At 34.7% G+C, this 9,465-nt stretch overlaps 1 pseudogene across 1 annotated transcript; it reads right to left on the bottom strand.

Moving 5' to 3' along the window:
- Nucleotides 1-324: 324 nt before the first annotated feature.
- LOC114393111 lies at nt 325-4,590 on the bottom strand (annotated as a pseudogene). Its single transcript, XR_003662469.1, has 10 exons — nt 4,465-4,590; nt 3,919-4,173; nt 3,534-3,733; nt 3,197-3,287; nt 2,960-3,105; nt 2,247-2,490; nt 2,025-2,129; nt 1,752-1,934; nt 1,438-1,642; nt 325-1,014 (listed from the first exon to the last, which is right to left on the bottom strand). The product of XR_003662469.1 is annotated as a beta-glucosidase BoGH3B-like (transcript).
- Nucleotides 4,591-9,465: the final 4,875 nt, after the last annotated feature.

The raw sequence follows: 9,465 nt of genomic DNA, 5'->3' as shown, positions 1-9,465 counted from the left end.
ACGCATACTACACAGCTACAGCGTTATGATCAAGATATATGTGCTTGTCTTATAAATTATACAGAATAAGGAACAAGAATCTAATTATTCGTTAGCAATCAAAGTGACTTTATTGGGAGGAAATTTTTCACCCTTCATTTTATTGTTACCCGAAGATATAAACAACGTGCTATGATCATGGTCTTGTAAATGAATCAGTAGAAATTCGATCAAATAATCAGTGGGCATACGAAAAAGAAGTAAAAGCAAACAAATTGAAGGGTTCTTTTGCGGAAAACAGCGTGTGCATAACCGGGCATGGGTCTGCAGAATTTGCAGCAGTTATTTGCAAGAACCAATCAATGTTAACAATAGTAATCAAAATGATGAATCTGCACTAGTTAAGGAGAATGAATTCATATTTTGAAAAGGTTCTGATGCTAGTTGTCCGTAGGTAAGCATAAATTAACAAGTCACTCGTCAATAGACAATCAAGGCTCCAAGTGGAAAAAGAGTAGTGCTCTTGGACATGTTACACAAGGTTTCACTTTCAATATTTAGTGATGTTTGTTGTCAACCCAAAACCAAATGAATATAGAGGATCATAATGTTTATCACCAATATTCATTGGGAGCTGGTCAACTGTCTTGAACCATGTTCTTGCCAGCTTGCCAGTGAATTCATAGTCACCGTAGAGAACATCAGCAACACCTTGACCTTCAGTGCCGGGAAGCCATGCAGCTACAAGGGCATCTATTTTTGATAGATATGGCTTAATCACAACTGGGCGGCCAGTGACGAGAACAACTATGCATCGAATAGCCCCACACACATTGGTGATGGTACTTGGACCTGGATCAGCTATAGTCAGATTCAAACTGTCACCGAATGTTTCAGCATAAGTGTGTTCTCCGACAACAACAAGGGCATAGTCAAATTTGAACGACTTGACAAAGTTCCTATCTGGATTTTCATTGAAGACAACTTCAGTGGTAGGATCAACGGTTTGTTTCACAGCATCAAGGATGGTTGTACCTGTTAGCAAAATGAAATTCTATCACATATTCTATAACTATCCCACATAAAGAAACTGTGATTAAATATCCCCAGCGGCTACACGGTATGAATGTTTTTAATGCAGGAATAAGACAAATCCAAAGCAGAGATTTTAACAATAATTAAAAACTTGAGATTTTAATATGTAAATGACTACATGACATTATGAATTTATCAAAGACTTGGAAGTAACTGATGAAATTATAAGATTTTGAGTAGAGTGAAAAAATGAAAAAATAATACTAGACATGTAGAGATTAAATAATTTGGAATTGATACTGATTTGATGTGATAGAAAATACATAATACCATATACAATCTCACAGCCACCCTAAGAGAGGACTCTAGATTTTGGCTTTTGAGTGTATTTTTGCAGACAGCAACATAAACTTATTGACTTACTTGAAGTGAGATCATTGCCACCAAGTCCCTGCCAGGTAATTGTCCATCCTCCACATTGATAACCCAAATTGTTAGCATGACTTCCTGCTACCAGTATTTTTGCGGACTTTTTGGGAAGAGGAAGAAGTGGTTTCTTGTAAGATTTACCATTCTTTAGCAAGACCAGAGATTTACGTACAGCTTCCCTTGCTATCTCTCTATGTTCCTGTTTCATACAAGAATGATACTCTTATCAAGAAACAAACTCTTTCCATTTGAAAGAAATGCAGAAAATATCCAGCATGTGTTCAAATGATATCCTCAAGAAAATATACCTTGCTACCCAGTTGGTTCACCAGGCTTGGATCAGCATATGGATTTTCAAATAAGCCCATGACAAATTTTACTCTTAAGATTCTTGCCACGGCATCATCAATCCTGCTCATTGAGATAATGTTGTTCTTTACTTGATGGGTTAGTTCATCAATGAACTCGGTGTAGTTGTAGGGAACCATAATCTGTTAATTAATGAAATAACAAAATTCTCAGGCTGAAAAAACATTTTATATAAGTTTCTTTTACTCCTTAAAATTGATGATAAAAGTTACCATATCAATTCCAGCACTGACACTAGCTTGAACAGAGTATGAATAGTTAGCATGAGGAGGAGAGGTAATCCGGTCAATACCTTGCCAATCTGATATGACAAGACCCTGAAAGGGAAAAAAGCACATCACATGAAGCATCTCAAATAATCTTTATTTTTTATTTTGTTTTGACTTGTTCACTTCAACATTTAAATTATAGAACTTATTAGACAAATTTTTTACCTTGAAATGCAATTTGTTCTTGAGGTAACCAGTGATAAGTTTTCTGTTTGCATGCATTTTCATCCCATTCCAGCTAGAGTACGAGACCATTACAGTTGAAACACCCTTGATGATAGAGTCATAGTATGCTGGCATGTGAATGCTAAGCAATCCATTGTAACTGATCAGAGTGTTGTTCTCATTGATACCCTTGTTTGTGCCACCATCTCCCAAGTAGTGCTTGACACAGGCTGCAACCTTGTTCCTGGGTTAAAGTAATTAAAAAGAAATTTTTTTTTTTAGTTCAAATCGCTACAATATATATAATAAAGTAGCATGAGGAATGCTAAGATTGTGTCCCCAGACTGATGAGAACAGAAAAGCATGAGTTTTAATATATTATATCCAAATTCATAGACAAAATGATTGATAACAACTACTCAAATCAAACTCACATACACTACCTTTATATGTATTGTGAGCAATTATAAAAACATATAAATTGAATATAATTCTGTCACCGAAAGCATAAAAAAAAAAGTTCAAAAGAATTATTAAGTTCTGAACAAAATGCAATTTGTAATAATAAAATAGGCCCCAAGGCCCTTGATAGAAGAGCATCAATATCTAAATTATCCAACACAAGTTCTTTATGAAAGACAAACAATTTATATATTAATTGTATCCTCAATAAAAAAAAATTATTAATATCTAGCTACTAACGAAAATCTTACTTTCCAGCAACAAAGGGAACTCCCTTAATGGAATTGCCAGGGATATCTCCTTGCAAGCCAGGTATAATTTCCGTCATAGTTTTAACAATCTTAGGGTCCTCACTGTAGCTTTCATAGCAACGTCCCCATCTTGGATCTCTGCAGACCTGTGGATGAATCAATTAACATTTTAGCATACATGGTCAATGTTATATGTGAATTGAACAACAACAGAATATTTAAATATTGCTTAATTACCGCAATACACGGAGCAAAGACATATGGAATTCCAGTAGCTCTAACTTCAAGGGCAGTTGCTTCTCCAATCTTCTTTATGAGCACAGGATCCCTATTAAACAATAGATTTCATTACAATTAAAGAACAAAATAGCATTCATTTTAGAGATCACAATACTACTAACTCTAAGGAAATGCTTTTCATTGTTGATCTGGGGTTTGCCAAAAATGTTCACATGTTCAAATCTAATTTCCAACAGTATTAATTAGGAGTTGGAAAAACCAGATCATTCCAATCAAAGTTATCAAATGTGACTTCATGATTACTCTTTCAATTCTAGCATATCCATAAACTTTCCTGGTAACTCCTAGCCCAACATTGTGAGGAAAAATGGTTATAGACATTGTTGTGTCCATGAACTGCATCTATACCATAAATCATCGGAATCCCGTGGCAAGTAGACAATGCTGCCTTTTGCAGCTGATTCACCATTTGCTGCCAGGTCTCAGCAGATGCCTTTGTCGCCGGAACACTCCCTCCCCCACTGAGCACACTCCCTGCCCATCAATGATAAGATGCACATCCACAATGTCACCTCATTACATTTACAATAAAATTAACAAAATAAATAGAAATTTCTTTAACACAAATCTAGCACACACTAGGATGAAAAATGTATTAAGTAGTACTAACTAAGCACTTGATTTGGATACAGATTTGATGGGTCATTTTCAGTGCTTACCAATGAAGTACTTCTTCATCACATCAGGAGTAGCAACACTCCTTTCAATTTGTGTCATTTGACCTATCTTCTCTTCCAGAGACATCCTCTTCAACAAGTCACTGATTCTGACATTCGGTGGCACCTTAGGGTCTTTATACTTCAAATATTCTGCCTCTGAAGATGAAACCAGACAGAAAAGTAGCAGAACACCCACAAAGGGCATTGAATATATCCCCATTTTAAAAGTTCCAGCACTCAAAACCTATATGCAATCTGCACAATGCAAAAATGGATCAGAAAACTGAAAAATAACCAAACCCATTTCAACTCCAGAATGCAAAATAAAACAGTAGCAGAATGAGATTAAAGAAAATAAAGACACACATGCACACACATACAAATGATCTTAAATCTTCTAACATTAACAATAAATGTGAGCCGCATTACCATAACATGAATGAAGTAAGTGCAAAACAAACATACGCTTTTGAAAATCAATGACAATGCAGTGTACAGCTACTAAAGAAGCTTAATAAGCTCAAAAAAAAAAAGAAACTTGTTTACCTCAGAGAAAGGGCACAATGAAGAACAAGTTCAGGCACCAGACACGTAAAAATCTAAAATTGAGTGGAGTGAGCACGCAATGTGGAGAAGCTAAATATAGCGAGAGAGAGAGAGAGAGAATAAAGAAAAACAATTTATCAAAGAAAATAAAACACAAAAGAGAGAGAAGCAGCCACTGGTCCCACCCACAATTGATAATAGCATATTTAGTCACTGAATTTTGTATTTGCTGGCAAACTATTAATTATATTTTTTTAATGAAAAATTTAATTTATAAATGTATAAAATATTGTGAAAAATATTTTGATTGTTTTTTCTATAAGAATTAGTTTAATTGTTAACCATACAAACAATATTTGATTCTTAAAATATGATATTTAATGTCACAGTAATTCTAAAATTATATTACTTATTAATAAATTAATTCACGACATTTATGAATTATACTAAAGGATTAGATTAATTTGTAATAATATTTAAATATTTATAAAATAAATTAATCATTTAAAAATATAAGAATTAAATGGTCAGCAAATAGATAATTCAGGAAGCCATTTATCCTCTTTTATGTTATATTTATTTTTTATATTATTTTAACGTTGATTATTAATATTTATTTATTTTCATTTAATTTATTTGTTTACTTTACTAATGCGTGTTGGTTCAAGCAAGAGGTATTGCATGTGCTTGGACTAAAATTTCTGAAATTGGTCTGTTTGTTAATTTAATTAAAAACTACATTAAAAATAATTTCGATGTGCATCTTTGTTTCTTTTTTTTCCTTCTCTTCTGAAAAAAATAAATATTTTTTTCTTATCTAACGCATTATTCATTATTAAAAAAAGGTTTTCTACATCGTTCAATTAACATCGGTTATTGCGAAAACCGATGTTAACGAAAGCGCGGTGGTATTTTTGTAAATAAATGGAGTTACTTAACATCGGTTTTAGAAAAACCGATGTTAACTACTTCATGTTAACATCGGTTATTTAAATAACCAATGTTAACATGATGTTAAGATGAATATGTTAACATCGGTTTTGGCAAAATCGATGTTAACTATATTCAATTATGTTAACATCGGTTTTGTCAAAACTGATGTTAAGGAGTTGATCTTAACATCGGTTTTTAAAAAAATCGATGTTACCTAGTTGATGTTAACATCGGTTTTCTTAAAACCGATGTTAACTATATTCAATTAACATTGGGTATCTTTAAAAAACCGATGTTGTTATGTTTATAAGTTAAAACGTTGAAATTTCACAACCCGCGCACTCGAAAACCCTGCACTCGCTCTTCTCTTTCTCCTTCCGCCTGAAATCTGCCGGAAACTGCTTTCTCGACACCCACATTGTCCCACATTGTTTTCAATACTGCTGGAAACTGCTCGCTCAAACCCACAGAACCCCCTATCAAAGAAAACCCTACATACACTCCTCTGCTAGGTACTAGGGTGCTGAAATAGTTTGCGTTTGTCACTTTTCCGCGAGGTACTAGGGTGCTGAAACACTCGTGGGTGCTCAAAGCTCAAAGCTTTCTCCGCGAGGTACGTAGGTCAACTTCGTGTTCTTTGTGGGTTGTTGTACCTGTGTGCATGATGGTAGAAGTATGCTAAGTTTGGAAGGAGTGATATGGTTATTGCATGATGGTAGAAGTATGCTAAGTTTGAGTGGGTGTTCATGTTTTATAGTTTTTTATGCTAAGTTGCTACTTTTGTTGATTTGTCTCTGCTTTTTTTCTGTGTGCATCCCATACCCAGCACAAGGCCACATAAACCCAATGCTCAAGCTAGCAAAACTGTTGATTTGAGTTACACTTAGATGCTCCACATTCTCAATAAACTACCCAAGCTACTCTTCTCACCAATGATGTTGGTCTAGTTCTGTTACGGCTATTATGTGACGTATATTGCATTCTATTTTTTTTTGGCTTTGAATTCAATAATTTTCATAGAATAGAATGACAAATGTTTTGAAATCTTTGTTTTTCAACCTTGCTTGACTGATTTTTGAATGATAAAACATGTCTAATTTTATTCCACTGGCACGGGTGATAAGTGTTGAGATATATTTCTTTATTAGGTTGAATTTAAAAAATTCACATCTAAGATTAACTGAAATTTGTATGGATTTAAGGTTTAGAAGGAAAAAGTTAATATTCGACACATTAGGGCTAGGTTTGGACTTGAAACTAGAAGCCTTGGATCAACAACTGTTGTACTTGTTCCCCTTCTTGTTGAATCACTGTAGTCCTCAGCACCTGGTATGGTTGCAGTGTAGTGGATGGTAGAAGTATGCTAAGTTTGAGTGGGTGTTCATGTTTTATAATTTATTCCCTTTGCCCCTGCACCAGCTCTACATACACTTGCAAGGTATCTGTTTTTAGCTTATTTTAGGATCCAGTTGCAAGGTATTGGACTTGAGTCCCACATTGGAAGTATGGGAATCCAATATGGGATTTATAAGGCCTTGGGCTCTCCAACTACAATAGCTAGCTTTTGTGGTGTGGTTCCCCCAAGGTTCTTACCTAAAAACAATGGAGCCTATCTCCTTAAATTAAAAGAACAGAAATTGCAAAAAATAAAAGATAGATCTATAGTTCTGTAGATGCACAGAACCTCTAGCCCAAACACATTCCTTTTTCCTCCCAAATTGATGCCTACCCTAGTGTCTCTATCTTTCACTAGAGTTCTGCCAATTTGTTCTTGCTTCACATGTGATTTGATGCCCCCAAATTCATTTGCCTATACCAACTCCATGTTGGAGCAGTTTGTTCATGCATAGGAACGAGTTGGCATGCAGCAAAAGTACAATTAAAGTTTATCATCCACACTAAAGTATATGTTTAAATACTATTAAGTATATAGATGAATTAACTTGACTGCATATATAATTTGTTTGGACTAATAGTAATATTGATTGTTGCAGATTTTGTCAAGCTAGTTAGCTGCCTATAATTTGGCTTTCTGTTGCAAATAGTTGTGTATGTATTGGCCAGGTTCAATTCCCATTTCAACTTACCTAACTTGAAACTTTTCATTTATATTGGCCTTATTTTGTGCTACAATTATAGGATACAACTACTGATAAATTAATTGGTAAAAGGAAAACTTCTAGTGTGCATGGATTCTAATAGTTCCCACTGCCCCTCATTGTTTTGGTTCGAGGTAAGTTTGGTCATTTTGTGATTTTTAGTTTAGTATAGCATACATGTTAAATGTTGTCTTTGCTTTGTCACTGTTTGGGTATGATATATAAGTGTCTTTGCTTTCTCTCTTAAGTTCCCTTTTATGAAACTGTTGTTGTCAATACTCCTTACTTGTATTGGGTAAGCTATGGTAGTGAAATTTATATATAACAGACTTAAAAAATTATATTTTGAAACTATGGAAACTATGGATGTCCTAATTGGACTCCTTGTGGTTGCTATTGAATGATTTGTAATCTCTTGCAATATCAGTATTTGTCATCTCCTATCTGCCACCTTAATTATTGACCCATTTGTCATCTCCTACAATAACCAAACATTGTACTATCAGTATTTGTGAAGCAGTTTCTCGAGTTGACAATATATCAAACGTGCTTAGGAAGAGTGAAGTAACATTGTCTTCTTAAAGGGTTCTTTTCTTATGGTAACTGCTTCTCTCTATTGAGTAGAATGTATGAACTTCTTAAAGGCCAAATTTTTGGAGACGTTATTTTAAGATGATAAGAAAAAAAAAGATCATATAAAATTGATTGTCAAGAAACAGTGCATACCTATGTGATCCCTCTGAACAATAGCCACATAGGCGAACCAAATTCATATGATGCATTGATCCAATAGTGTTTACTTCAGTGATAAATTCCTTCTCTCCATGAGGCAAAACCCTGTCAAGTTTCTTCACTGCCACTAGAGTACCATCTCCCAGGCTTCCTTTATATACACTCCCAAATCCACCTGCAAAACACGTGCAGTTAGCAATAGTTCACACAAAATCCAAACTCTGCTTGCAACTTCATCTCCTTTGCCATAAAATTTAATATGGAACACAAATACCTGTTCCTTGCAGTTGTGAGAAGTTGCATGTCCTAATTTGCAAATTGCGGTATGTGAAACTCATTGGAGCACCTGATAAGATGAAGGAACTTTCCATCTCCCTTTTCAAAGTTCTTTTTCTGTGAACACTGAAATACAATAATAAACTCAGCAAAACAATGAGAACTGCCATGCTCAAAATAGTAGGAATAATCACAGTCTTCTCCTTTGCACTTCCTATTTAACGTTGAGCTAGTATCATGAAAACCACCAAAACTAAAGCTCCTCAACACCCAACAAAATGACCTCTCCTCATTTAGCCCATAAACAGAAGCCACACATTCACAATCTGACAAGCAAGCATCCCCATATTTTGACACATTAGAAATATCACTATAGTTAGCTATTACCAAAAATTTAGAAAAATAGTAGTTGGTTTGCTGCACCGCTGAAATCCTAAACTGTGATGTCAGGTTTTCATGCTTGCCATTGCAATTTCCAACAAGAGATGAATTATCATAGCACTGGCCATCCCTGCCAACTTTAGAAGTTCCTGGCAAGCAAGTGCAACTGGCTTTTGTCTTACTTTTGTCCAAGTTACAAACTCCATTGCCACAAACTCTAGCAATGTCAGATGGATTTGAAACTGGGGCCCACTGTGGTACCCACTGCCTCGAACCATTCACCTTATCCCATCGATACAACCGCAGACTTAAAAAGTTAATATTCAACACTCCCCATCTTCTAAGAAAAACCTAACAGCAAAACCAGTTTAAGCAGTGAATGATTTGCCACAAAACCAGTTTCTTTGTGTATGTCACCTTTGGCATAAGATTGTCTTGTTACCTATAAACTGTAGTCAATGGATCTTATACCAAATTTTTAATAAAAAAAAGTCATGTGATTTGAAAAACTCATTACTCTAATCATTATTTGGCAGGCATGATTTAGATAAGCAAAAATTGTAGTATAGTTATTTTAAGT

Source organism: Glycine soja, chromosome 2 (genome assembly GCF_004193775.1).
Source record: "Glycine soja cultivar W05 chromosome 2, ASM419377v2, whole genome shotgun sequence".
Taxonomy (NCBI): Eukaryota; Viridiplantae; Streptophyta; class Magnoliopsida; order Fabales; family Fabaceae; genus Glycine; species Glycine soja.
This window is presented reverse-complemented; position numbering and strand designations above follow the sequence as displayed.